This window comes from Onychomys torridus, chromosome 4 (genome assembly GCF_903995425.1).
Source record: "Onychomys torridus chromosome 4, mOncTor1.1, whole genome shotgun sequence".
NCBI classification, from domain to species: domain Eukaryota; kingdom Metazoa; phylum Chordata; class Mammalia; order Rodentia; family Cricetidae; genus Onychomys; species Onychomys torridus.
In genome coordinates, this window is record NC_050446.1 from 31,775,195 (window position 1) to 31,800,218 (window position 25,024).

General features: G+C 40.1%; 1 protein-coding gene across 4 annotated transcripts in view; it reads left to right on the forward strand.

Moving 5' to 3' along the window:
- Positions 1-20,409: 20,409 nt before the first annotated feature.
- Positions 20,410-25,024, forward strand: part of Galnt13 (polypeptide N-acetylgalactosaminyltransferase 13) — a 597,204-nt gene continuing 592,589 nt past the window's right edge. For 2 of the 4 annotated variants that reach the window (XM_036185829.1, XM_036185831.1), the window contains exon 1: positions 20,410-20,808. The gene's annotated coding sequence lies outside the window, so the exon portion shown is untranslated. Of the gene's footprint in view, positions 20,809-21,031; positions 21,054-25,024 lie in introns of those variants that run through there. The other 2 variants (XM_036185830.1, XM_036185833.1) reach the window with 2 other exon arrangements.

Sequence of the window (25,024 nt, forward strand, 5' to 3'; positions counted from 1 at the left end):
AAGATTTTAGATTTCCTTTGGTTGTCTTCTAAGATTAGGCTTAAAAGTGCTTCTCAATTGTGCTAAAACATCTCTGTCCAATCTATGAATCCAGCCCTTTGGAAAGACTGTTAATGGTTTTAACCCAGAATCATTTTTGGGTCGCTAAACTTTTCACCATGACTCAAAGGCATGAGCCCATGGCCATTTCTGCAATGTGGATTTCAATACAGATTACAAACAGTGGTAATGCTAACATATCTAAAACTTCTGTCTCTTTTTATAAACTTAAAAAATTCTTGTAAGCTTCAGGGAATTGGCTTCAGTCCGCCTCTTGCGGGTCAATGGACTGCAGATAAGTACTCCTGAGCTTCTCCTCCACCTGCCTATTCCTGAGGGTGGGATCTCTTTCTCTTCTTTGATTTGGGACTCCCCTTCCCCGCCTACTAGGACTGTGGGCCTGGAAGTTTCAAATGTATACCCAAGATAGAAATTTCCCCCTAAAACTCTTTAGCTTTATCTTCTGTCCCTAATGTGTATCTGTTCCAGCAGATTTCTAATCAATTAAAGACTTTAAATGCTCCAATGTGGCCTGCACTTCCTATCCCCAGATAGTCCCACAGAGCCTGGACTGGACAGTGGTGGTGGAAAGATGGTCTGCTCTTCCTGGCCTTGGCCAGCCTTCCAGCTTTGGGTTCCCAAAGATTTTAATGCATCCAGATATCAGGAAATAGTCTGAAGTACACCATACCCTCACTCCTTCACCCTTTCTTATTTCTTTACCTTTTATTTTTATATTTTTATTTTCATTTATTTAGTTGTTTGTTTGTTTGTTTTTTCGAGACTGGGTTTCTCTGTGTAGCTTTGCGCTTTTCCTGGAACTGAATTGGTAGCCCAGGCTGGCCTCGAACTCACAGAGATCTGCCTGCCTCTGCCTCCTGAGTGCTGGGATTAAAGGCATGCGCCACTACCACCAGCCTTCTTTATCTTTTATAATAAACAAATAGGAGGAGTGCTAGTTAACTAAGAACTACCCGAATCCCAGAACCAGGTGCTTCCCATATCCCCCACCCCACCTTCAGTGATTCAGCATCAATGGTCCCATCATCACTAACAGATGATGTAATAGGTTTCCACCATCACTATATCACCATATTTCCCCTATGTGCATGCTTCATACCCCTTCTATAATGCCCACCATCATGACCTAGTCCTCTTATGCCTCCATCCTTGCTCAGAGGCAGCCATTTTGCATGATCCCCCTCCCCCAATAAATCTCTTGCATGATATGATTTTTGTGGCATTTATGCCTGCCCATCCCCCACCCCATCACCAAGATACACTTTCCCTGGAAAACTCTTTCACAAAATAGGCAAGGTTACAGGAGCAGAAGGAAAGTATAACAAGTTAGGCATACTGACCTTCTGAAACAAAGACAAGGTTGCAAAGTAGATATAAAAAGTTAGTTATAACAAAAGATAGTTGTAACAAGGTAGCCATAGGTTTTCACAGAACTCTTTTGAAACAATGGTAAAGTTGCAAAATGATCATAAAAACTTTTTGAAACAAGGACATGGTTGCTGTTCCCTGGTATAGGCAGTAAAGAACCACTGGTAGCCAAGGCAGGGCATAGTTCTGTCCTTGAAAAACAGGTTTAATCAAAAACAGGAGTGTAATAGAACCCTAAGATGGAGACAGGCTGGTTCATCCGTTTTGTTTGTTTGTGTTAGTTTTTTGTTTTGTTTTGTTTGTATGTCTGTTTATGAGCCCAAAAAGGACAAGTGATAAAAAAATGAAACAAGCAAAAGTAAATGTATAAAACAAATAGACCAACAAGATACTAAAATGATTATTATGTCCAGACATAAAATAAATGAGGTTAATGTGCCCCAAAATATATGCAACAAGGGTGGAAATTGTTACCTGGAAGGGGAGCATATAAGATAAAATATAAATAAAAGTCCATTTGCAAAAGGAAAAATTGAAGATTAGTAAACTTGAGAAATATAACAATAGGAAATAGAGCACAGGATAGACACCAAAGAAATTATAAAGGAGATACAGCATTTTGGAGGCTAGAGAAGTATGAAAACGAGTCAGTGTAAAAGCAATATTTAAAGACATAGTAGTGATTTTTTTTTTCTAAAACTGACAACAGATACCAAGTCAGAAATTCAGGTTTTTTTAAACACAAGCAAAATAAAGTAAAATATTGTGCATCTGTATTTCCCTTTCAAACAGTTACAAACCCAAACCCAATCTTTTTCTTTACTTTTTTCTTATTGAGAATTTTTTTGTATAATGTATTTTGATCATTTTTCCCCTCCCCCAGTTCTTCCCAGATCCTTTCCACCTTCCTCTGTGAGAGCCAATTACATTTTAAGTTTTAATTACTATGCCTTAGAGAATTTTGAAACAAAAATGCCTCTGATCTGCAAGCCCCTTGCCCAAGGACAGATAGTTCCTAAAATGCCAGAGGCTTGTTTATGGGAGATAACAAGTCACATGTTTTCACTCCCCTGGACAAGTTTGTCTGACCCATCTGCACCAGATGTGCTTGATCACATGTGGATAGGAAATATGTCAGGATGTATGGCTGCCCCTGATTGGACCCGGTGGGAAATGCAATGAAGTATGGGTTTTCCTTAAGTCCTTAATATTCTTGATTTCCAGGGAACCTGGGTATGGACCCAGCCCGAGCCCATTCACCTGGCCAATATTTAATTAAAGCTTGCTTGAAATTTGGCTTTAAGGGTGCTAGTGGTCTTACTATTCTCAACCAATGGGATTAACACCTCCCCACTTAATTTTAATATTTTTCTCTCTTTAAAAAATAGACAAAAACAAGAACTCAAGAACAACAATAACAAAAAAAATCCAGGCCTCAGGGCAGGCCAACACAAAGCAAATTCAATGGCATATTTGTAGACCATTTTGTTGGTTTTGCTTTGTTTGGGCATTTTTTACTTATTGGTCTTTTGCTTGTTTATTTTGATTTTCGTTTTTTTGCGTTTTAGTGTGTGTTTAAATTTTACACATCACCCATGGGTTCCCCTGTCCTCCCCCCTCCCGCTCTCGCCCCCACCTTCCCCCCAGCCTCTCCCCTCCATTTCCATCTCCTCCAGGGCCAAGACCCCCCTGGGGATTCATTTAAACCTGGTGGATTGAGTACAGGCAGGTCCAGTCCCCTCCTTCCAGGCTGAGCAAAGTGTCCCTGTGTAAAGAAAATATGGTACATATACACAATGGAGTACTACTCAGCAGAGAAAAACAATGACATCATGAGGTTTGCAGGCAAATGGATGGATCTGAAAAAAAATCATCCTGAGTGAGGTAACCCAGACTCAGAAGGAAAAACATGGTATGTACTCACTCATAGTAGGATACTAGATGTAAAACAAAGATAACTAGACTGCTACACAACTTCAGGAGGCTACCTAGACCCCAGGAAAGACCCAGGGATCACCCAATGACAGAGAAATGGATGAGATCTACATGAACAACCTGAAGGACAAGGTTCGAGGGAAAGAGAGCTTAGGGGAGCAGGAGATCCCGGCTGGATCAAGAACAGAGAGGGAGAACAAGGAATAACAGACCATGATAAATGAAGATCACATGTGTTACTTTCTAAAGGACAGCATAAGTTAAGAGAATGAGGGTGAAAAATAACATGGCCAGACAGGACCCCAAAATCCGGCAGTACTAGTCTTGCCCTCCCTTAGACCTCATTTCCCATAGGTATCTCTCTTCTCACCATCACAATGACTTCTAATAAAATCAAAAGAAAGCCAAGGACACAATAAATGAAATCATAAAACATGTTAGCAAAGTCAAGATTTTAAAGATACCAGTTTTTGTAAAACAGTACGTGAGTGGTCTTGGTAGATTTGAGCCCGTATGCCTGGTGGGTGAGGGGACAAAAGACACTCACATCGTGCAGACATGACATCCGCCTGAAAAGCTTTATTATTAGAAGGGGAGGGGAGAGGGGAGAGAGAGAGAGAGAGGGAAGGAAAAAGTCCTCTCTTAAAGAGGACTCTGCATAAAATGACATTAGGATGCTGGGCAGGTCTCCAAGGGGCAGGCCAACATACTAACAAGTTCTCCATAAATTAGTGTACAGTTTTATTCTAACAAAAACAAAACCAAGTAATTTTTTATAGAAATCAATCCAATGACTCTAAAGTAAAAGCAGATGTGCAAAATGCCCTAATCCCAACACTTGGGAGGCAGAGCCAGGAGGATCTCTGTGAGTTCGAGGCCAGCCAGGGCTACCAAGTGAGTTCCGGGAAAAAGGCGCAAAGCTACAGAGAAACCCTGTCTCGAAAAACAAAAAACAAAAAAACAAAAAACAAAAAAAAAGTATTAAATAATTGTGAGAATATGATATTGCTTCAAGAACAGGAAGAATTTTGAATGTTATAAGTTCCAGAAACAGGCCTACAAGTATAAAATCATTAGATATTTTAATAAATTAGAAACTCAGAACTATGGGAAATATATGATTTTTCTAATGATGTTGTACAAGTTAGCATTCTTTTGCTGTGACAAACATGTCTAAAAGTAATTTGGGGAAGAAGGGGTTTATTTCTTCTTATAGTTTACAGTCCATCATGAGGGAAAGTCAGTACAAATCTCCAGACAAGAACCTGCAGATAGGGACTGAAGTGGAAACCTTGGAGAATATTGCTTACTGGGTTAATCCCCACTGCTTGCTCCATGTGCTTTGTTATATACATCATGGTGCTAACTGCTTAGACGTGGTACCACCTGAAGTAGGCAGGACCCTTTCACAGCAGTCATTAGTCAAGAAAATACTTGCCCACAGGCTAATCTGATGACAGCATTTTTTAAGTGAGATTCCCTTTTCCTAGATGGTCTGAGTTTGTGTTAAATTGGCACTGAAGGCAAGCAAGCAAACTCAACTCTCCCTTGCACAGATGCCACATCAATAAAATATGTCTATAACAGAGTTAATTTAATACTGATGTACAATATCCATAGAATTCAGTTCCAATGTATTATGTATTCAGATACCCAAACTAAAGATGTAGCATATCAAGAAACTAACCAGAGAAAATTTCTTCAAACCTTAAAGTGGGACTAATGTGTTTAAATAAGACACTTTAAGGCCTAACAGAAAAAGGACTGAGACCATTTAGAACTTAATATTGTAAATGATAGCAATCTGATTTCAAAATGATCAAAGGAAAACTGGTAAAAGGGTCTGAATATGTTTATTAAAGAGCAAATATGAGATTTTTGTTACATTTTTATGGTAATTAATCAAGAAATATGCATTAGTTGTGGCATGGAAAATGGTTTTTATAATGCTTTAGTCGGGTTTTTTTTAAATGGAAGAATTGATTATTATATATTTACCAGCATACAACTGGCACAGGTTGTATTTTATTTGTTAAATTTATAGAACTGTGTATTTGTGATTTGAATACCTCTCTGTGTTATACGTCAAAATGGAAATTAATTCATATTCTGAAGAAAAAAACAAGAGTATGCCTGGTGTTCAGAGTCTTGTGTTTAAATCAGAATATCTCACCGCAAAAAAGTAGAAAGGAAGGTCTTAAGAAAGAAGTGAACGTCACTCACTATAATTTCAAACAAATATCCCATAGCACTGAGTAATATAAGTCCAGGGAAAGTGGGACAGGAGAACTGAGTAGACAGTCATGAGAGAAGTAATGGGGCCTTTAGCATCTGTGTCAACATTGATTTCATTCCCAGATTCACTAAGGTCAAGGTCTTGATCTTCCTTCTTAAAGTTGTAAGACAGTGATCTTGAAGAGTAAGAATAGGGTTGGGGAGACAGCTTAGTTCATAACGTATTGTTATGCAAGAACAAAGCCAGGAGGACCCCTGGGACTACTGACCACCCAGTGTAGCAAACTGGTGAGGCCACAGTGAGAGACTGCCTCAAAAACAAGGACGATGGCCTCCAGGAGCAATACCAATACCTGATCTCTGGCATCCCAAGGTGCTGCTTGTGCACGCACATGTGTGCCAATGCACGTACACACACACACACACACACACACACACACACACACACACACACACTGAGTTATGAAAAGAAAATTACATACTTATTTGTATAAGAATATTCAGTACTTCCACACACAAATATTCTAGTATTTTCCTTTAATTACATATCATTTCTTTATAATTTTTGAATTTGGTGATAAAGTGATTGAACTGTGATAATAGGTTTGAATGTATGGTGTTTTGTTTGTTGTTTTTACCTGTGTGGTCCTCAGTAAATTATTTTGCTCTAGCTTTTACTTTGGAGAAATTATTATACCCATCACCAGTTCATTCCAAGCAATCTTTGAAGCAAATAGGTAAGATACAGGTGTGACTCTGATCAGAAAAGTCAACGACAAGTAAAACATGGTCAAAAGTCACTGATATTTATGAAAGAATGCAGAATACATAAGACGTGGATGTAAAACCTTTAGATACTATTTTATTTACCTTTGTTGCTATGATAAAACACCAGGACCAAAAGCAATTTATGGAAGAAAAGACTACTTTGACTTATAGACCTAGAAGAAGATTCTACTATGATGGGGAATATGGCAGCAGTGGTGAGAGATCATGGTTCCAGGGGGAGAGTCCACAGTGGCAAGGGAGGTGTGGCAGCAGGTGGCTGGAGGAGGAAGCTGAGAGATCACATCTTCATCCATACACAGAGGGCAGAGGAGAAACTAGAAGCAGGACAAGGCTATAAACTCTCAGAGCCTGCCACAAATGACACATTGCCTCTATCAAGGTTTCCCCAACTAAAGGTCCTATGACCTCCCCAAACCACGCCACCTACTGGGGAACAAGTATTCAAATGTATCAGTCTCAGGGGATATTTTCCATTCAGTTCACCACAAATGGTGATTGTTGTTGAGGAAAGTCAACTGAGGCAAAAAGAGAAGAGCATCAAAGATATGGTGGTACATTCAGAGGTCAATGATCTTTGGGAAGATGACTTTAAGATGAGTGAAGAGGAAGATGTATGGGAAGTTCTCTGTGGGTAGAGATAACAGGAATTGAATAAGCATGGCTGAACTCTTGAGAAATAGTGGCACAGGGAGAGTGACTGAGGTGAGCTAAACAGGACCAGAGCAACAGGCCATTGGGAAGTTTAGTCTTGTAAAGATGTGGAGGAGAACAGAAGTTTAAGAAGAGAAGAGGAATGGTGTAAATTGAGATTGGAGTAAGCATTCAGCTTCTTCATTAAGAATGAATTTAGGGAAGCTAGGATGGAAATCAAAGATTATTACAATAACACCTATTGGAAGACATTCCTGGCTGGTCAGAGGTCACAGCCTCTCCATGACCTAGCAGCTTATCTCAATAGCTTGGCAACATGGAGCTCCTTCCCTTCTGCAAAAAAGCTTCCTGCTCTCTACCTGCCCTTACCTGGAGGATGCCATGTGTCTGGAGGACTTACCTTATCTAAAAGCTGTGGCAGGAATCTTAAAAGTTCTTGTTAATGAAATCATACCTGAGGCCAGTTATTGGGGTGAATGCTGGCAGATCAGAGACACAGAACAAGCCACAGCTATCTCACCTTGCTAGTTCCACAGGTGATCCTGTTTCCTCAGGCTGGAAGCTTCTGAGTCCTCCTCCACATGAATCTCAGCTGAACTGTGTTGCTCCAAAGCCTGACCGCTTATCCTGCCAAATGCTTAACTAACTACATGCTTAACTCTCCTTTAATTCCTGGTCCTCACACCTTATATACTTTTCTCTTTCTGCCCCCACTCCCTGGGATTAAAGGTTGGGTTTCTGGGATTAAAGGCGTGGGTCACCATACTTAGCTGTTTCTCAAGTGGCCTTGAACACACAGAGATCCACCTGGCTCTGCCTCCCAAGTGCTGGGATTAAAGGCGTGCACACCACCACCCATCTTCTGTTATGGCTTACTCTTCTCAATTTCTAGCCACCATTTTTGGCTTTGTTCTAGTGGCTGTCTGTTCTCTGACCCCAGATATGTTTATTTCAGGGAACACACAATATTTCAGTGAACACATACCCACCACAAAAAGCTGTCTCTAAAATCAGATTCCTGATTCCTCTTTAGCTTGACCTTTGGCACAGATCCCTGCTGAGAAGACTTGTGCTAAGGCCTCTGCTTTAGGGTCCTGCGGCCACAGGAGAAGCCCTGTGATAAGAGCATTGCCACTGCATGTCAATTAGGGTTTGTCCCCAACCTCCCCAATCCTATGTATTCCCTATACTATGGAATGAAATTGGGCTGATTCGCTGAAATCTGTCTCCTGCACAGTTGCCTCAGTACATGCTCAGGGGCAGCCAAAGTTTCTGTCATCCCATCTGCCTCTTTCCCCTCTCCGGCTGGTGGTCAACAGGACCAGAGGCAAAGAGGACTCTCACATAACACCACCAGAAATGAAGATTCTTTCATCTAGGGAAGTACCTCAGTTTGTTTTTTAAGAATGTAGGCATACTTTTTGTAGATCTTCTAAATTTGAAAACTTTAAATGATCTTACTTTCAGATTTATTATTTTATTGTATCTCTAAAAGTGTTTTGCCTACATGTATATAATTGTACCATGTTTATGCAATGCCTGAGATGGCAAAAAAAAAAAAAAAAAAAAAAGCTGGAGTTATAGAAGGTAGTAAACCACCGAGTAGGTGCTGGAAACTGAACCTGGGTCCCCTACAAGAACATCAAGTATTCTTAACTCCTGTGCCACCTCTTTAGCCCCAGACATTCTAGCCTTGAAAACAAACCGCACACCAAGATTTTTTATAATAATAATTATTTATTTATTAATTATTAATATTATAAATCATCATAAATTTAAAATTGCATTTACCTCTTTATTTTGTATGTGTGTGTACATGCACAAATGCTTGTTCTTTTTTTATTAAGGAAGTTTTTTATTCTTTTTACGTACTAACCATCTCTCCTCCTGTGGCCCCAGCCTTCCCTTCACAACCCAATCTTCTGGAAAGTAAGGCCTCCCATGCGGAGTCAGCAGAGCCTAGTACATTCAGTTGAGGGAGGTCCAAGACCCTCCCCCCTGCATCAAGGCTGCACAAGGTATCCCCCCAGCCCATAGGTAGTAGGCTCCAAAAAGCCAGCTCATGCACAAGGGATGGATTCTGATCCTACTGCCAGGGGGCCCCTTAAGCTACACAACTGTCTCATTTATGCAAAGGGCCTAGTCCAGTCCCATGGAGGCTGCACAGCTGTTAGTCTAAAGTTTATGAGTTCCCACTACCTTGGTTTGGTACACACCAAGATTTTAAAGATGGCTTCTGTCTTAGTTAGGGTTTCTATTGCTGCAATGAAACACCATGGCTAAAGAGCAAGTTTGGGGGAGGAAAGGGTTTATTAGGCTTACACTTCAGTATTCTGTTCATCACTGAAGGAAGTCAGGACAGGAACTCAAACAGTGCAAGGACAGGAACTCAAATAGTGCAGGATCCTGGAGGTAGGAGCTGATGCAGAGGCTATGGAGAGGAGATGCTTACTGGCTTGCTTCCCCTGGACCAGCAGCCCAGGGATGGCATCACCCACCATGGGCTGGGCCCTTCACGTTGATCACTAAATGAGAAAATGCCGTACAGCTGGATTTCAAGGAGGCATTTCCTCAGCTGAGACTACTTCCTCTGATGACTCTAGCTTGTGTCAAGTTAACACACAAAAAAGGCCAGTACAGTTTCTTGACATTTTCTGATGCTCTAAAGTTGAGTCTGTTTGTATTTACTGAATTACACACATGTACACACTATGCATCACAGCGACACTGGTATACTCTTTCCGATTTCCTGACCGTTCTTCGTAGCTGTCTAGCTTCTTTTTTCTTCTGATTTACTTTACATGTTTATGTTTCAGCTCTTACTTCCTGTCTGAATCTTAAAATATGACAAATTGTTTTGGAAACATCACTTTTCAAGAAACAAATAAGATACTGTATATTGTTCTTTATGGCCAATGAACTAGTTTTGCCAATATTTAATGTGATTATTTGTTTCAAAACATGAGAAATCACTAATTAGTAAATGAAACAGATGATAAAATTGTTCTTCAGCTTTCACTTAATATTAAGGAGATAAAACGTTTACACATACACACACATACACACTCTCTCTCTCTCTCTCTCTCTCTCACTCACACACACACACACACACACACACACACACACACACACACACACACATTTGAGACATACCAAGGCTATAAAATGCAGCTTGAGGAATACTTTGTAGATTCTATTGAACTGTTCATCTAAATCATACTATTCAAAATAGATATTTATTTTACAATTAATCAGTTTAGCACTTCTTCACAAATGACTGAGAAAAGTATGGTAGTAGAAGTTGAACAGGTATCGAGTATAATCAGAACTGGCTTGGAGTTCTATGGTGCCCACAAATGATGTTCTAATTCACATGTGCAAAACTGCTTCCTTTTTGTTTTTATTGGCAGTGTTAACAAAACACTACTGTAAGAAGGAATGTTAGAAAGAGAGCAAGGGAAAAGGAGTAACAGACAATCTAGTTCTTAACAGTGAGTAAGTATATTTTATTTGCACATATAAGGTTATTCAGGGATGCTTTATTCTGAAATTCCTGGAATTTACCTAGCAAAAGGTAAAATATAGTAATTAAGTTGAAGGTATCTTTCTTTTCTTTTTTTTTAAAGATTTATTTATTTATTATGTGTACAGAAGAGGGCACCAGATCATTCAGATGGTTGTGAGCCACCATGTGGGTGTTGGGAATTGAACTCAGGACCTCTGGAAGAGCAGTCAGTGCTCTTAACCTCTGAGCCATCTCTCCAGCCAGGTATCTTTCTTATAATACATTGTGAAGAAAATATTTGAGTTTTCAAAATGTTCAATTTTTTATTATCAAAGTTTTTTTTTTTTTTGAGTCTTCATAGAGCACACTTCTAGTTTTGTGCCCATTAAAGAATATATGTCATTTTCCCTAGTTCTGTATGAAGGTTAGAACTTGCTAATCTTAGTTTACCAAATTTTGAAACAAGGTAGATTTTGGGAAAATAGTTGTGTATTTGTTTGGGATCATCTTCTTTCAAGGTGTGAAGAATTTCCTGAAGGTGGAGTTTTAGCAAGGTCCTCCTTTCCACAGAAGGATTCTCTCTCATGTAAGCAGGAGGCATTCATGAACAGATTGATCAGAAGCCAATTACTGTTGACAGATCATTGCTGTGGGATGTCTTCTTTTATGCTGTGAATATGTGTTGTTCCAATTGGTTAATAAATAAAGCTGCATTGGTCTATGGCAGGGCAGAATGGAGCCAGACAGGAGATCCAAGAGGTATAGAGAGAGGAGGAAGGAGAGTCCAGAGAGACACTGTGAGCTGCCACCAGGAGAAGCAAGATATGAGAGAACAGGTAACACTGTGGCTACTTGGTAAAACATAGATTAATAGAAACAGGTTAATTTAAGATGAAAGAACTAGCTAGCTAGAAGCCTGAGCCAAAATACAAATTAATATTTGTAATTAATATTAAGCCTGAGTGATTATTTCATAAGTGGCTTTGAGACCATGGGTGGAAGAGATTCTTCTTGACTGCAGGGCCAGACAGGACTGGAGAAACTTCCTGCTACAGACCATACTTACTGAGGAGGAACTTAACAAGAGTATATGGTGACTCAAACTGTTTTACTGGGTCCTCAGTAAGTTACAGACATTCACTTCTTGTACCTGGAGTTTTTCTGGTCCTTCCTGGCTCACAGTCAGGACAAATCTCTCTCACCCGCCAGTCCCGCAGCTGCTCAGACCCAACCCAGTAAACACACAGACTTATATTGCTTACAAACTGTATGGCCATGGCAGGCTTCTTGTTAACTGTTCTTATATCTTAAATTAACCCATTTCTATTAATCTATAAGTTGCCATGTGGCTCGTGGCTTACCAGTATCTTAACATCATCTCATGGCAGCAGCTGGCAGCATCTCCCTGCCTCAGCCTTCCGTTTCCCAGGATTCTCCTCTCTCCTTGTCCTGCCTATATTTCCTGCCTGGCTACTGGGGACTCAGTGTTTTATTTATACAGAATAATATCCACAGCAACTTCTACCTATTTTGTTTCCTATTCCTGTGATCAGTGAGACAAAACTCCCTTCCCATTTTACAGCAGGACTATGAATATGTTCTGAGAATAATTCTCTCACATGTAGACACATGCAATAGAGAAGGTCACAAATAAGTCTAGGACAGGAACTTTCATAATTCAAATGCTTATTCTAAGTTAGGACCTTCACAAAGTGTAGAGATTTGAGGATGCAAGGATGCAGAAAACAGCATGAGCACAATTCCTGTTCAAACAGAATTTATCACCACCTTCATTCTTAGTCTCAAACTTTCTCCTAGCAGGGAGAGCTGGTAACCTTTATAGTTCACCTTGAGCATCCATTGTATTTTATAACTCACAACAAATACCTTTGAAAATCCAGGAAACTGGGAAAAAGCTACCATCTGTTAAATGTTTAGTAACAACTAGTTCCTAAATTAGGTGTAGCTGAAGTTTTCCTGGTCCCACCCAGCTTGCAGCTGCTCAGATCAAAATAAACACACAGATGCTTATATTAATTAAAATTGTTTGGCCTAATGGCTCAAGCTTCTTGCTAGCTAGATCTTAAACTTAAATTAATCCATCATTCTTATTTATATTTAGCCACATGGCTTGGTACCTTTTCCCAGTTCTGCCTTCACATCTTGCTTCTCATGGTGGCCCCGGCTGGCAGCATCTCCTGACTCAGTCTTTGACTTCCCAGAATTCTACTTTCTCCTTATCCTGTGTACATTATACTTTCTGCCTGGCTACTGGCTAATCAGCATTTTACACTCAGGGCAACACCTTCACAGCATACAGAAAGACATTCCCAGAAATTAGGGGCTCTCACTCTATTATATCAGCTGTATATTCTTTCTGCTGCATAGCCTTACTTAGTTTGCCAACAAAATTATGTCTTCTTAGAAGAGTGCATACCCAGAGTTACATTGCTGCCAAGTGACAGACATTTAATGCGTGTCTGATTTAAAGTCTATAAACTATTTGTGGTCTCCTGACCCTAAGAAGAATGATGCTATGTAGAAGAAAAAAAATATGCAGGCTAGTGAATAAATTCATAATTTTCATTTATTGATTTCTGTGACTTTTTTGTGATGACAGCAGAAGCACCACTCTGATGAGCTAATTAACTAATTAATGTTGTTTTTTTTTTTAAAGACATGGTTTCTTTGTGTAGCCTTGGTTGTACTAGAATTAGGTCTGTATCCCAAGCTGGCCTCAAACTCACAGAGATCCATCTGCCTTTGCCTCCTGAGTCCTGGGATTAAAGGCATGTACCACCACTGCTGGCTTCAATTTTTTTATTTTTAACCACAAAATATGTCATTGTTCAGTGTTCAATAATCTCCCAAAAACTATACATATCATGTGGCACACTTGAGTCTGTGCTTATGATCAGAGGTACCTACAAAAACTCACTTCCCACATTCAAATCTTGCAGCATTTAAATATTGAAAAAAGTAACTGGGTCTTCACTGAGTGTTTTGTGCTTCACTGTATACACACACACACACACACACACACACACACACACGCACGCACACACACACACACACATTTATGCATTCAAATGTACATTTAGAATGGGATCTTATTTGGAAAAAGAACGTAAAATGTAAGTCATAGCAATACAGGTGAAACTCTGCAAAGAATATTGCAGAGATGTTTTACTCATGTCTGGGGCAAAGATGTAGCTAAAAACCTTCAATTATATTTTCTTTAAAAAATTGAGTAGTTGCTAATTTCTTAGAGTACCTATTGTAAAAGTTCAGGTACCATGTTACACATCAATACCACTGTGTTCTTTATAGCTAATGGATTTCATTGTTTTTACATTATACTGATGACTTCTCTCCTCTCTTCCCCTCCCTTACCCTATCTTCCTCTCTCCTCTCCTCTTCTATCATCCTCTGCACTATTAATAATGGCCAACTTTCCCCAATGAATGTGTCATCTTTTTGCCATTTACTAATATAGAAATTGCTTTTTCACATACATTTGGCATTATACATAGACTTAAAGTAAGAGACATTCTCATTTATATACAAGCCATAGCCAGATGTTGAGATAGGAGATGACAACAAAATTGTGACTTTATTTAATATTTCTACTTCATGTCATGTTTCTTATGAAATGTTGAATAATTTATGTGTGCATATTTAACATTTTTTTCTTGGGAAATATCCATAATTTCTGTTTTGTACACTGTATTACAACATAAATAATTCCTTTGAATAAGATAGCTGAAGAAAAATGAGCTAAGAAAGAAAAATCTAAATGATTCTGAGACTCTTTAAAATGTTCAAATTTAAAAATAGTAGCTTTGGTATTTGTCTTTGTTTTTCATTTCTGACTCATTCTAACTGTATTAGCCATCAAAGCAAAAGAACAAGTTACTGTTGTATAGAATGATTATTGTTGTGAGTCAGAGATACAGGCTATCTCTGTTGGATAAAGGATTTTATAGTTATTATGTTCATTATTCTGGAGTAATGAGTGGAGCTTCAAACAACTAATTAAAATACACTGGCATGTTCCTTATGCAAGAAGCTTATATTTTAAGAATAGCTTCAAAATAAAGTCCAAACAAAGACCAATAAAATTTACCTTCCATGTAGTAGTCATTTTTGAAAAGCATTTGTATTAAAAAATTTATATAGCAAAGTACTAGATTCTTTTTTTTTTTTTCTTTCTTAAGGACAGTGTAATTCTATATAGTTCAGTCTGTCCTGGAACTCAGAGCTCCACCTGCCTCTGTCTCCTTAGTGCTGAGATTAAAGGTATGCACCATCACACCTGGCTACAGATTCTTAAGCATAAATATATTTTAGCCAGTGTTATAGATTATTATTCATAAACTTTAATTTAAAAAAGTGTAGTATGTGGCAGCATGGCAGTAACTAGTCCACATTGATCTATATATTGTATTTAGTGAATACATGAATACTTACTGTGTCACATAGTTTTTAGTCTGGGAAAGATAAGCTACAATACCTGGTTCATAGGACTCATTTTAAAGACTTAAAGATTCTTGCTTTGAAAGTCCAGTGTGGTAAGAACACGCCTTTAATCCCAGCACGTGTGAGGCAGAGGCAGGAACAACTTTGAGTTCCAGGTGAGCCTGCAACACAACCAGGACTATGTAGAGAAACCTGTCTCAGAAAAAGATTCTTTATTCTTGATGTGAACATCAATGCCAGGTAAGAGTTTGCTTAGCATTTGTCTTTCGGGCTCCTGTAGAGAAAGGCTAAATTGTAGCAGAATATTTCCTTAGTGTCAGTAGGTTTTCATGTTGACTGTTTTCTATCAATGTCCTTTAGTCTTTGAATGGTGAATACTTGTATAGCCTATCTTTCTTATTCTCTTTTTGTCTTTGTACTTACTTTTCTGGGTTTGTATTCTGTGTGCTGAGTAACAGTGTAGGTTGCAACAACCAAGAATTTGGTCTGCAGGAATTTGCTGCTCTCCGTGGTACTGAATAATCAGAGTGCTGATAATTAGTTGTTTCCATGATTCTTTGACCCAAGTGATTACTGTACAATCAAGAATTTAAAAATAAGAGCAAAGGTGTGTTGAGGACAGTGAAGGTCACAATCAGAAAGATTTATATAAAATGTTTATCTGTTAAGCATACCTTGCATTATATTCATTCAATAAAAATTTAATGTGCAAAGGCAGTGCATTGAGTGAAACTACAACCACTTTCTCAAACAAATTCATTCAATTTCATGAATCACAGTATATAGTAGAAAAACAGACACCAATCACACAATTATGAAGAAATATAAATTTGCTGCTATGGAAGGGATATAGTGCTTTATACAACATAAGATGAAATTGAACAAACTTTAGGATATTAGTATAGAAGTAAATATTTATTGAATTGCAAAAGACACCAATTTTGTCAGGTATAAATAAAGTTTTATTTGAAGATGCCAATGTGTTAGAACATTTACTCTGCAGTTGATATGGCTACCACAATAACAATAAACTAATGACACATAGAACACAGTTATCTGATGTTTATGTTGAAAGAGCTGTGGATTTTTACCTGGAGGTATATCTATTAAAATTCTTAGACCAATATTCTTGCTCCTCCACACACAATGGGCCACAATTTTAGTTGCATGCTTAAATAATTTTCTTTGGAACCCTTCTTAAATTTCTTAAAAACCAGAGGCTACCTATCAAAGACTCTGAAAACTTGAGAGCATACTATGTGGCCACTTCCAATGCATGAGATGATTAGTATTTTGTGACATGTCTAGAAACAACTCACAACACACTAGCTGGAAAACTCATCACTTCACCTGTTTCACAATTCTCCAAGAATCTACTACCACTTGATATAAACCCATAGTTGCTCATTTGTTTATGACAATTTTCAAGCTGTATCATTTATGAATATATGACCTCTTTTTAATTATTATGATATTCCAATTGTCTGAAAAGTAGTTGCCATACTGTAAGCAATCTGTGTACAATCGTTGATCCATCAAGATTATCTGTTTCCTTTTCAGTCTTCCACACTTACCCAGTACAGAGCTCATAGTAGATGTTTTAATTAAATTTCCATTGTTGTGATTAAGACACCACAACCAAGGCAACTTTAGAAGAAAATGTTTATTTGGATTTTACAGTTTTGGGGGGTTAGAGTCTATGACCATCATGGCCTGGAGCATGTCAGCAGGCAGGTTATAAAATTTCAAATAGAGTTGTGGTTTAAATGAGATTGTCCCCCACAGTCTCAGGCATCTGAATACTTGGTCCCTCACTGGTGACACTGTTTTGACAGTTTTAGTGGACATGGCTCTGCTGTAGGAAGAATGCCACTGGGAACAGACTTTGAGGTTTCCAAAGCTATGCATCATTTCCACTGTGCTTTCTCTGCTTCTGTTTTGGTTGTATGGGGATGTAAGAACTCAGCTCTCTGCTTCCAGGTCCAGTTGCATGCCTGCCTACCACCACATTTCCCTGTTGTGATGGTGACGGACTTCAGCCCTCCAGAACAGTAAGTCCGCCTTATACCCTTCCTTCTATAAGTTGCCTTGGACATGGTGTTTTACCTCAGCAATAGAAATTAACTAATGCAAGAGTACTGCAGTAATTTTATATTAATACTTAGGAGTATTGAGAATTTACTGAAATTTTATAATTAAGAATCATTAGATATCCATTTTACAATGTACAGTTCTGTTTCTTTTGACGATGACATTTCAATTCTTACAATTCTTGCATTTTTAAAGTGGTACAGCCTTTTTTCTGCTTTATTCCTAATTATTTTCCAATATTTGGAAACTTAATTTCAGCAACACACTAACTCACTCTTTACTTCCCATTTTAATAAGCCTTGGTTATTCACAGAATGTGCTACTGTAGATGTTAAACCCCTACCATTGGTTTGGCAATATTTCCCAACTTAGTGACCATGCCTTACCATCAATTCATTGTAAAATACTGACCATTCCCATTATTTAAACAAATTTCTGCAATAGCCCCTCTTTCATTCTAAATAATTTTCTATATTTACACTTTAAAATGCTCTTTACTGAGTTTTTACTACTTTCAAACATCATTTACTTAAACTTTTAGTTCAGTCTGCTTGTGAGATAAGCAATGATTTCATCATCTATTTTCATTTAAGTAACCTTAACTTTCATTTAAATCACCTTAAAGGAATTTTACAAATTGCATCAAAGCATTTGCACTCATGTGAATTTATCAGCAGTAAGAGGTTCTTAGTTTATGTCATCCTCCCCTCTATACATACTTCTGGACCACCTGCAAAAGGATTACAAAGTGTATGCCATTTTTGCCTCCAAATATTTCACTATATATTTACTTTAAAAAGGTTTTTAAAAACTATTTTCATTTATGTGTATGGGTGTGTCTGTGCGCATATGTGCAGATGGCCTAGAAAGCCAGAAACTTCAGGTGCTCTGGAGCTGCAGTTAGGCTGTGAGGCACCTAATTTGAACACGAGGAACAGAACCCAGGTCCTCGGGAAGACATTCATTTAACCACTGAGTCATCTCTCCAGCCCTTCCTTTTGTCTTGTACAATGAACTTAGCAGTCTTCTATTTTATTATTCTTTAGTATGGAATATTTCCTTAGCTTTTCAATGGCTTTCATCACAGTGGCAATTTTCAAAGTTTTGGATTTGTCATAATCACACACAACTAGACCTTAAAGGTCTGGAACTTTAAATAAGTTATGTTAATATGCTTCTTCACGGATCAGGTCATGAAGCTTGGGTACCACTTTGTGATTCTAACTTGGATTACTTGGTGAAATGTGATGTCCAGATTTATCCACTACCAGTAACTTTTTATCTCTTTGTATTAAGAATCCATGTTCGGTTACACACATAGACTTAAAGGCTTCTCATTTTCCTTTGTGATATTACTTTGTAGTTCTTCCCATCAAAATACAGACTATTCAAACCGAGGCGGCCCAGGAAGAAACCCTCCTTGACAACCCAGAGCTTGGAGATATTGCAGATGTTTATTGTTTTAGGCTGCTAACTCTTCAGATGATGTGTTATGCAGCAAAAACTAATAATTTCTAGAAGACATGTTGGGACTACATAAATACCAGTTACATATATAACTTTTGCCAACTAGATTTATGAATCTTGCCCAAGTTAAGTATTATCATAGAGATTGTGAAATGGTATTGCTTCTTTTTATAGTGATGACAAATGTAAGGGTGGGTGGGGGCTATATGTCTCTCAAGGACACGCATGACTGGTAAGTTATTGTGCCAGTATTTGAACAGTAATCTTTTATGGTTTGGTCCATGGCATTTCTCAATATGTCACAGAGGTAAACGGCCTGATGTCAGCATTTGGAAGTCAGAAGTGAGAATAATAGAGACAAATTCTTGAGACTCCCTGGCGTTAGCAGTGGGACCTTTGCTGAATGTTTCATAATTATTGGTATTTTTTCTTTTTCTTTTTTCCTTCTTTCTGTTTTTTTTTTTTTTTTTTTTTTTGAGATAGGTATTGCTATGTTGCCTTGGCTGGTCTTGAAGAGCTGGGTTCAAATCATCCTCCTGACTCAGCTTCTCTGGTAGCTGGAATTTCAGACTGGTGTTCCATATTTATAGTGACATGATATGACAATGTGGAAAAAACACTTAATTTTGTTATCGTACTAATTTAGATTTATAATGAATTCATAAAAAGATTAAAAACTACATCCCTAGAAATTGCTACTCCTTAGTATAATCAAGAACATCGACACACTACATTTTAATTAATAGTATCACATGTTTGCACAATATAGCTCTTAATACTTTGAAGTAGCTGTCACATCCTTCCCGAATGTGCCAAATAAGACATGCCACATAAGAATACTATAAGAAGAAATTGTCTTTGTCATCTCTTTTTATAAATAAATAACCCAGAGACTGAACAAAATCAATGACCAAAGGAGTGACTAAACACCTAAGCAGATCCTTAAAACCCAGCAACCCAAATTTTCCTCAATTACCCCACAGGGCAGCAAGGAGTAGGTTCCCAGGGAATCTTCCAGATTCTAATACTCGAATTTTTGATCTGTGCCTTCTGCTAGGGGCTGTTCTAAAACGCTACATATATTTTAACACCGTTTAGAACAGCAAATCTTCTGTTACATTATGCTACACATTAATTTAGCTGTACAAGCCTTCTGATACTTAGAGGTGTGGGTGAGAATGTGTGTGTGCGCGCGAGGGCGGTCGACTACACCTTTCCGAAGAAAGAAATTCAAAGCCCCACTTTTTCCTTACCCCCACCCCCTGCCTCCAAAGATTACAGCAAGGCACCAAAGATTACAGCAAAGCACTCACTCTTCGATCCGGTTCTTTTACAGAGGGCTTGGGGACTGTGAACCTGTTAGGGAGTCTAAACCCAAAAGGACAAGAGGCCAAAGTGTGTCCATCTTTTCTGCTTTAGAGCCTAAGCCCTAAGTTCCTAGTAGCATCTCTACCAGAGAGCTGACCACCAGGGTGCGGTTTCTGGAACTTTCCCCGAGGGCAGACCCCAGGCCCCCCGGTACCCCTTTCCGAGGCTGGCTGACTTAGGGGCGAGCACCGGGCACCGCAGCTGGGCTTTGCGCATGGAGCTGGGGGTGTGAGGGGTGAGGTGGGGGAGTCAGGGCTAGCGGGGATCTGCAGGCACTCTCCGGGCTAGGAGCGGACCCCACAGTTGCTCTTGGGGGCCGTGCCTAGCAAGTATCGCGGGACTTGTGCGCCTCGCAGGAGCCGCGGCTCCGGGAGCAGCTGGAGCGCGCTCGGTGCTCAGCTCCCCAGCCCCGGGGAGGAGCGGGAGCCGGGCGGGAGGAGGGCCGGGGTGCTGGTTACGTAAATGATCCTAGCCCAGTGACAGGCCTCCGGGCTGAGGCTGCGGGAGGGGGAGGGCCCGGCAGAGGGGCGGGGGCCAAGTGACCAGGCGGCGGCGGCGGCTCTGCCGAGGTGACAATGTGCTAGGAGACCCGCTCCATCTCCTGCGCCTCCTCGGCCTGGGCGCCCCCTGGCCGCGCTCGCCGAGCCTCGCCGCCGGTCGCCGCGCTATGTGCGAGCGTCTCCGGGGCTGGCCGAGGCCGGGGCCGCCTAGCTCTGCTCTCCGAGAAGTGTGAAGAGAGGCGCGGGCTCCAGGTGAGTGCGGCTCTCGGCGCAGCTGGCCGCCGGCGGGGCTGGATCCTGGCAGCGTCCTGAGCGCGGACCGCCGAGCTGTCCCCGCGGGATCGTCAGCCTCCGTACCAGGTCTCAGTCTCTTTCTTTTGCTCTCCTCCGGACGGGGCCCCTTTTCAGACTGCGGTGAGTCCGGCTGGGCGCTGCAAAGTCCCGCCGTGAGTGTCAGCGCGCAGAACCCCAGCCGGGCAGGGCCAGGGGGCGCGCGTGGACCTGGAGAGTCACACTCTCGGGACCTCCGAGCACGCACGCCCGCGGCTTGCAGGTGCGGCGGTAGGATGGGGAGACGCGGAACTTTCTGCAGCCACCAGCCCTCGGTTAGGCTTTTCCTTCTACTACCCTCTGAGCTGTGTGTGTGTGTTGGTCCCCTTGCACGCCCTGGGGGCGCTCTCCATTGCCTTAGAGTCTCTTCCGCGGCAACTTTCTTTCCCAGCTGCGGACACCCCTGGGTGCTATGCTGCCGGTGCTACTACTCATGACACCAGGCACGGTCGCACTGGTTCTTGTATATCTTCCTCGACAGCTCGCTCTTTCTGTCAGTGCCCCAGCCGCCACAGCCTCTGTTCTCCCGGTGTATGTCTCTGACTCATTTTGTAGGTTTGATTGTCTTTCTGGCTTTTGGTCCCCCTGCATCCACCCTTGTGTCTGTTTCTCTTTCATTCTGTGTGCTTCGGTCTTTCTTTGAGCTGTCACTGTGTCTCTACTGTTCTGTTTGTTTCGTTTGTCTCTCTTGCATCGTTTCCCCCTTTCTCTGTTTCTCCTCCTTTTGCCTGTCTCTTTCTCAACTCCCAGTCCCCTGATTCATAGGTGTTCTGCTTCTGGGAAACCCCCGCCCCCCCCCCCCCACTCCCATGCACAGACCCCCTTACTCTGCGCCCGTGGGAAGACGGGAGTGAAGCATCCTTCCTGCATCTGAGCTGCCTTGGAGCTGAATGAGGGGCTCAGGGGTCAGAACGGAGGGTGTCTCCCCAGCCTCCCCACCCTTGGTCCTGTAGCGTGCTGCGATACAGGAACCCAGTTCTCTGAGGCTTCTGGTCTGCCCAGCCAAAGCTGTGTGAGTGTGGGAGCCCCTCACCTGCCCTGTGCCTTAACTGTGGTTAGTTAAATTTCCAGGTACAGAGTCTTCATTTCCAGCTTATATGATAGCTGCGGGAGAAGAGTCAGTGGATGGGCAAACATAGAATCTTTGGGATTAAGGCAAGGCAAATGTCAAAAGGGTGGACGCTCTCATGTAAAGGCTATGCTAGCAGGAGAAAGGAGCTCTGCCTCGTGGGTCCGTTTCACATTCAGCCTTTAGGAGAGCAGTGTAGTGTCCCCTCGAGGTACGCCAGCTTCTCTTCCCAGAAAAGCCTGATTTATTTGCAGGATTGAGGGTACTTGACCACTCCTGTGATGTTTCTAGTTTCCTTGTGTCCCCAGCTTTTGGCGAAATCTGTTGCTCAAATCTCTCTCTCTCTCTCTCTGTCTCTCTGTCTCTCTCTGTCTCTCTCTCTCTCTCTCTCTCACACACACACACACACACACACACACACACACACCTTTATATGTTTGTGTTCATGCCCTCTAGTGCTAAAAACCTGCTGGTCTGAGAATATTGAAAAGTAAGGTCACACTACTGGCCTTGTCTTTGGACTTGCCACCTCCAGGGGTCTTTCTCTGTCACACACGTTCTTTCCTCTTCCTCATTGACTTTTGCAACTGCATTTCGAATCTGTTCTTTCCTGATCTCTGCAAAGTCTTCATCTGCTGCAGCTTTAGAGTCTTAATACCGAAACCTTCTTCCGTTGACTTCAGAGACAGATGGATCTGGAGAATGTCCACAGCCTAACACAGGTTTTGAAGGTTTAGGAAACACGTTGTTTTCCTTTATTGTTTGCCTTAAACCAGGATTTCTCAGCTCCCCTTTATGCTCCTGATTACCTTCAACTCTGTTGGGATTTTTTTTTTTTTTTTTTTTTTTTTTGAGAATGGAGAATTGCTGGGTGCTCTTGCATGTTTAAACATATACTTTGAATTATTTTCTTTGTTGGACATCCTATTCCAGGGTGTAAACTACTCTACTCGCTATGGGGCACTTTGTGTCAGACCAATTTACAAGAAAAGAAAAGGAATATTTTCCTAAGGAATTACAGGGTGTTACCAGTGTACATTAGTTCTGAAACAGAAAGTCTAGAGTGGAACTGGATATTCTCCCAGATATGTAGACTCTCACTCTCCAGGAGTGTGGGAAAACAAGTCTTTGATGAAAACTTGGTTAATGGATTAGAGTGCAGGTCATATTAAGAATCTAAGTCACCCATTTAGCTAATGAACCTTCATACTAGAAAAAAAATCTACCTCTGCTTTTCTGTTTCTGTTAGTCTCCATAAAGGAGAGTAGAATACTAGCAGGGAGGATGTGGGATCAGGATTTTGTGCTTCTTTCTTACCCATCCAATGCACTTTTACCTCTCTCTACAACTCATTAACTTGGTAGATGCTGTGGAGAAGTTAGAGGCTGTGATGGGTATCATATTCAGCCTCCCTACCTTAAAATAAAATAGGATGTGACATCATTTGGGGTGAATATGTTCACTCTTCTTGAGATGAAAATTGTTTAATGTAAATAGCAGATGTATCAGCTGAAAGTATTTGGGGGCTATTGATTAAGCTGAATGCTGAATCACTTACCTTAAATAGTTTGTAGATCCCTTACTGCTTCAAGTGTCTATGAAAAGTGTGATGCTACAAGCATATGAGCATTTTCCAGACTGACTGGGGTGGCGAGCTGTCACAGTCCCCTACCGATGCTATGCTTGTCACCACTGCTAACAATTCACCATGGACTTTATGCAGGAGCACGTTGAAGCAATTGTGCCTTAAAATATTACCTGTAAATTACTCGATACTATCTTCTACCCTAATTTTGTATTTAAACATAACAAGGACAATGAAAATGGAAATTCTGACACTGGTTGAGAAGCCTTCTAATTTCTTATTGATTTGCACAATTAACTGTTAAACTTAATGTGAATTCATTTCAGGTTAAGCAGTTTTATCAGAATGGAATTAATTTCATCTCGCAAATGTTGGCTTTTCCAAGAGATAGTTGCAGCAGGAGCATTTCTATTCCATAGTCTTGTGTGACATGACTTATTTGGTACTGTGAGCTTATGAAAATGTGGGCATTTTAGGAAGAAGCTGGGAGGAGAAGCAACAAATAGATATATTTAGCTTTTTAAATTGGGCAAATGAAGATAGTACTAGAAGAAACAAATTGAGAGCAAAGTGCTAGTGGAACTAAATCACATCATGTAAAGTAAGTGACGACCCTGTTTCTGATAGATGGTCATGGTGTTTCTGGATGCAGACAGTTCTTAGAGCTGTGTCTTTTGATGGATTTGTCTTGGTAGATATAACGCTCTAAGTTCCAACTGTGACAGTAGCACAGTGTTGACTGTGATTTCTAGTATCACCTTCTTGGGGTTGTTTGTCTGTCAGTGGGAAAATGTAGACATCTTGTATCTAATGGGATCTGGTAGGATCATTAAGTCTGAGTGACTGTGTTACCAAAGAATTTCAATCGGGCTTTGCATCTAAATGGTCTTTCTGCTTTTGGTATCATAAAAATAACACAATACAGGAAAATCCTAAATATATATATTGACTTGATTAGATAATGTCTTTTATGACTTCTTATAACAACACATTCTACCTAACCAGATGATGCACATGTATACCTTTTACACCATCAAGCATATGATTGAAACCATAAAATACAATTACATTTATTGCCATTGTATGATTTTATGATTTGTCCTTTTAATAAATTAGATTTATATTTACAATTCTTATCTTAGGGTATGGTGTTTAATTAAAATCTTGTGATAGATGTTTTTGAAGAATTTAGCTTTTCATTGTGAAATTGAATTCAATACATTTTTGGAAATGGCTATTCACATTAATTTAGCAATAGATGACCATACACTTGTAACATTATAAGCAATTTTATCTAAGAGCAAAAATATAATTCAAACTTTATACATATGCATTTCTTTCTCCTTGATTCAGAATTAGGCACTAGTCTATGATTTTAGTATTATAGTAATATATGTAATTGTGCTTACCTTGATTGCCGGGGATTCATGACAGGTGGTTAAATAAATCTTCATTATTCTGACTAATGTCTGCTCTAATACCATTACATTTATTTATTTATAAATAAATATTATTAACTTTTCCCCCTGGATTTCATAGTGCATCTTGGGACATGTTTATTTAAGTTTAAATTCTTTTAAAAGTTATTACAG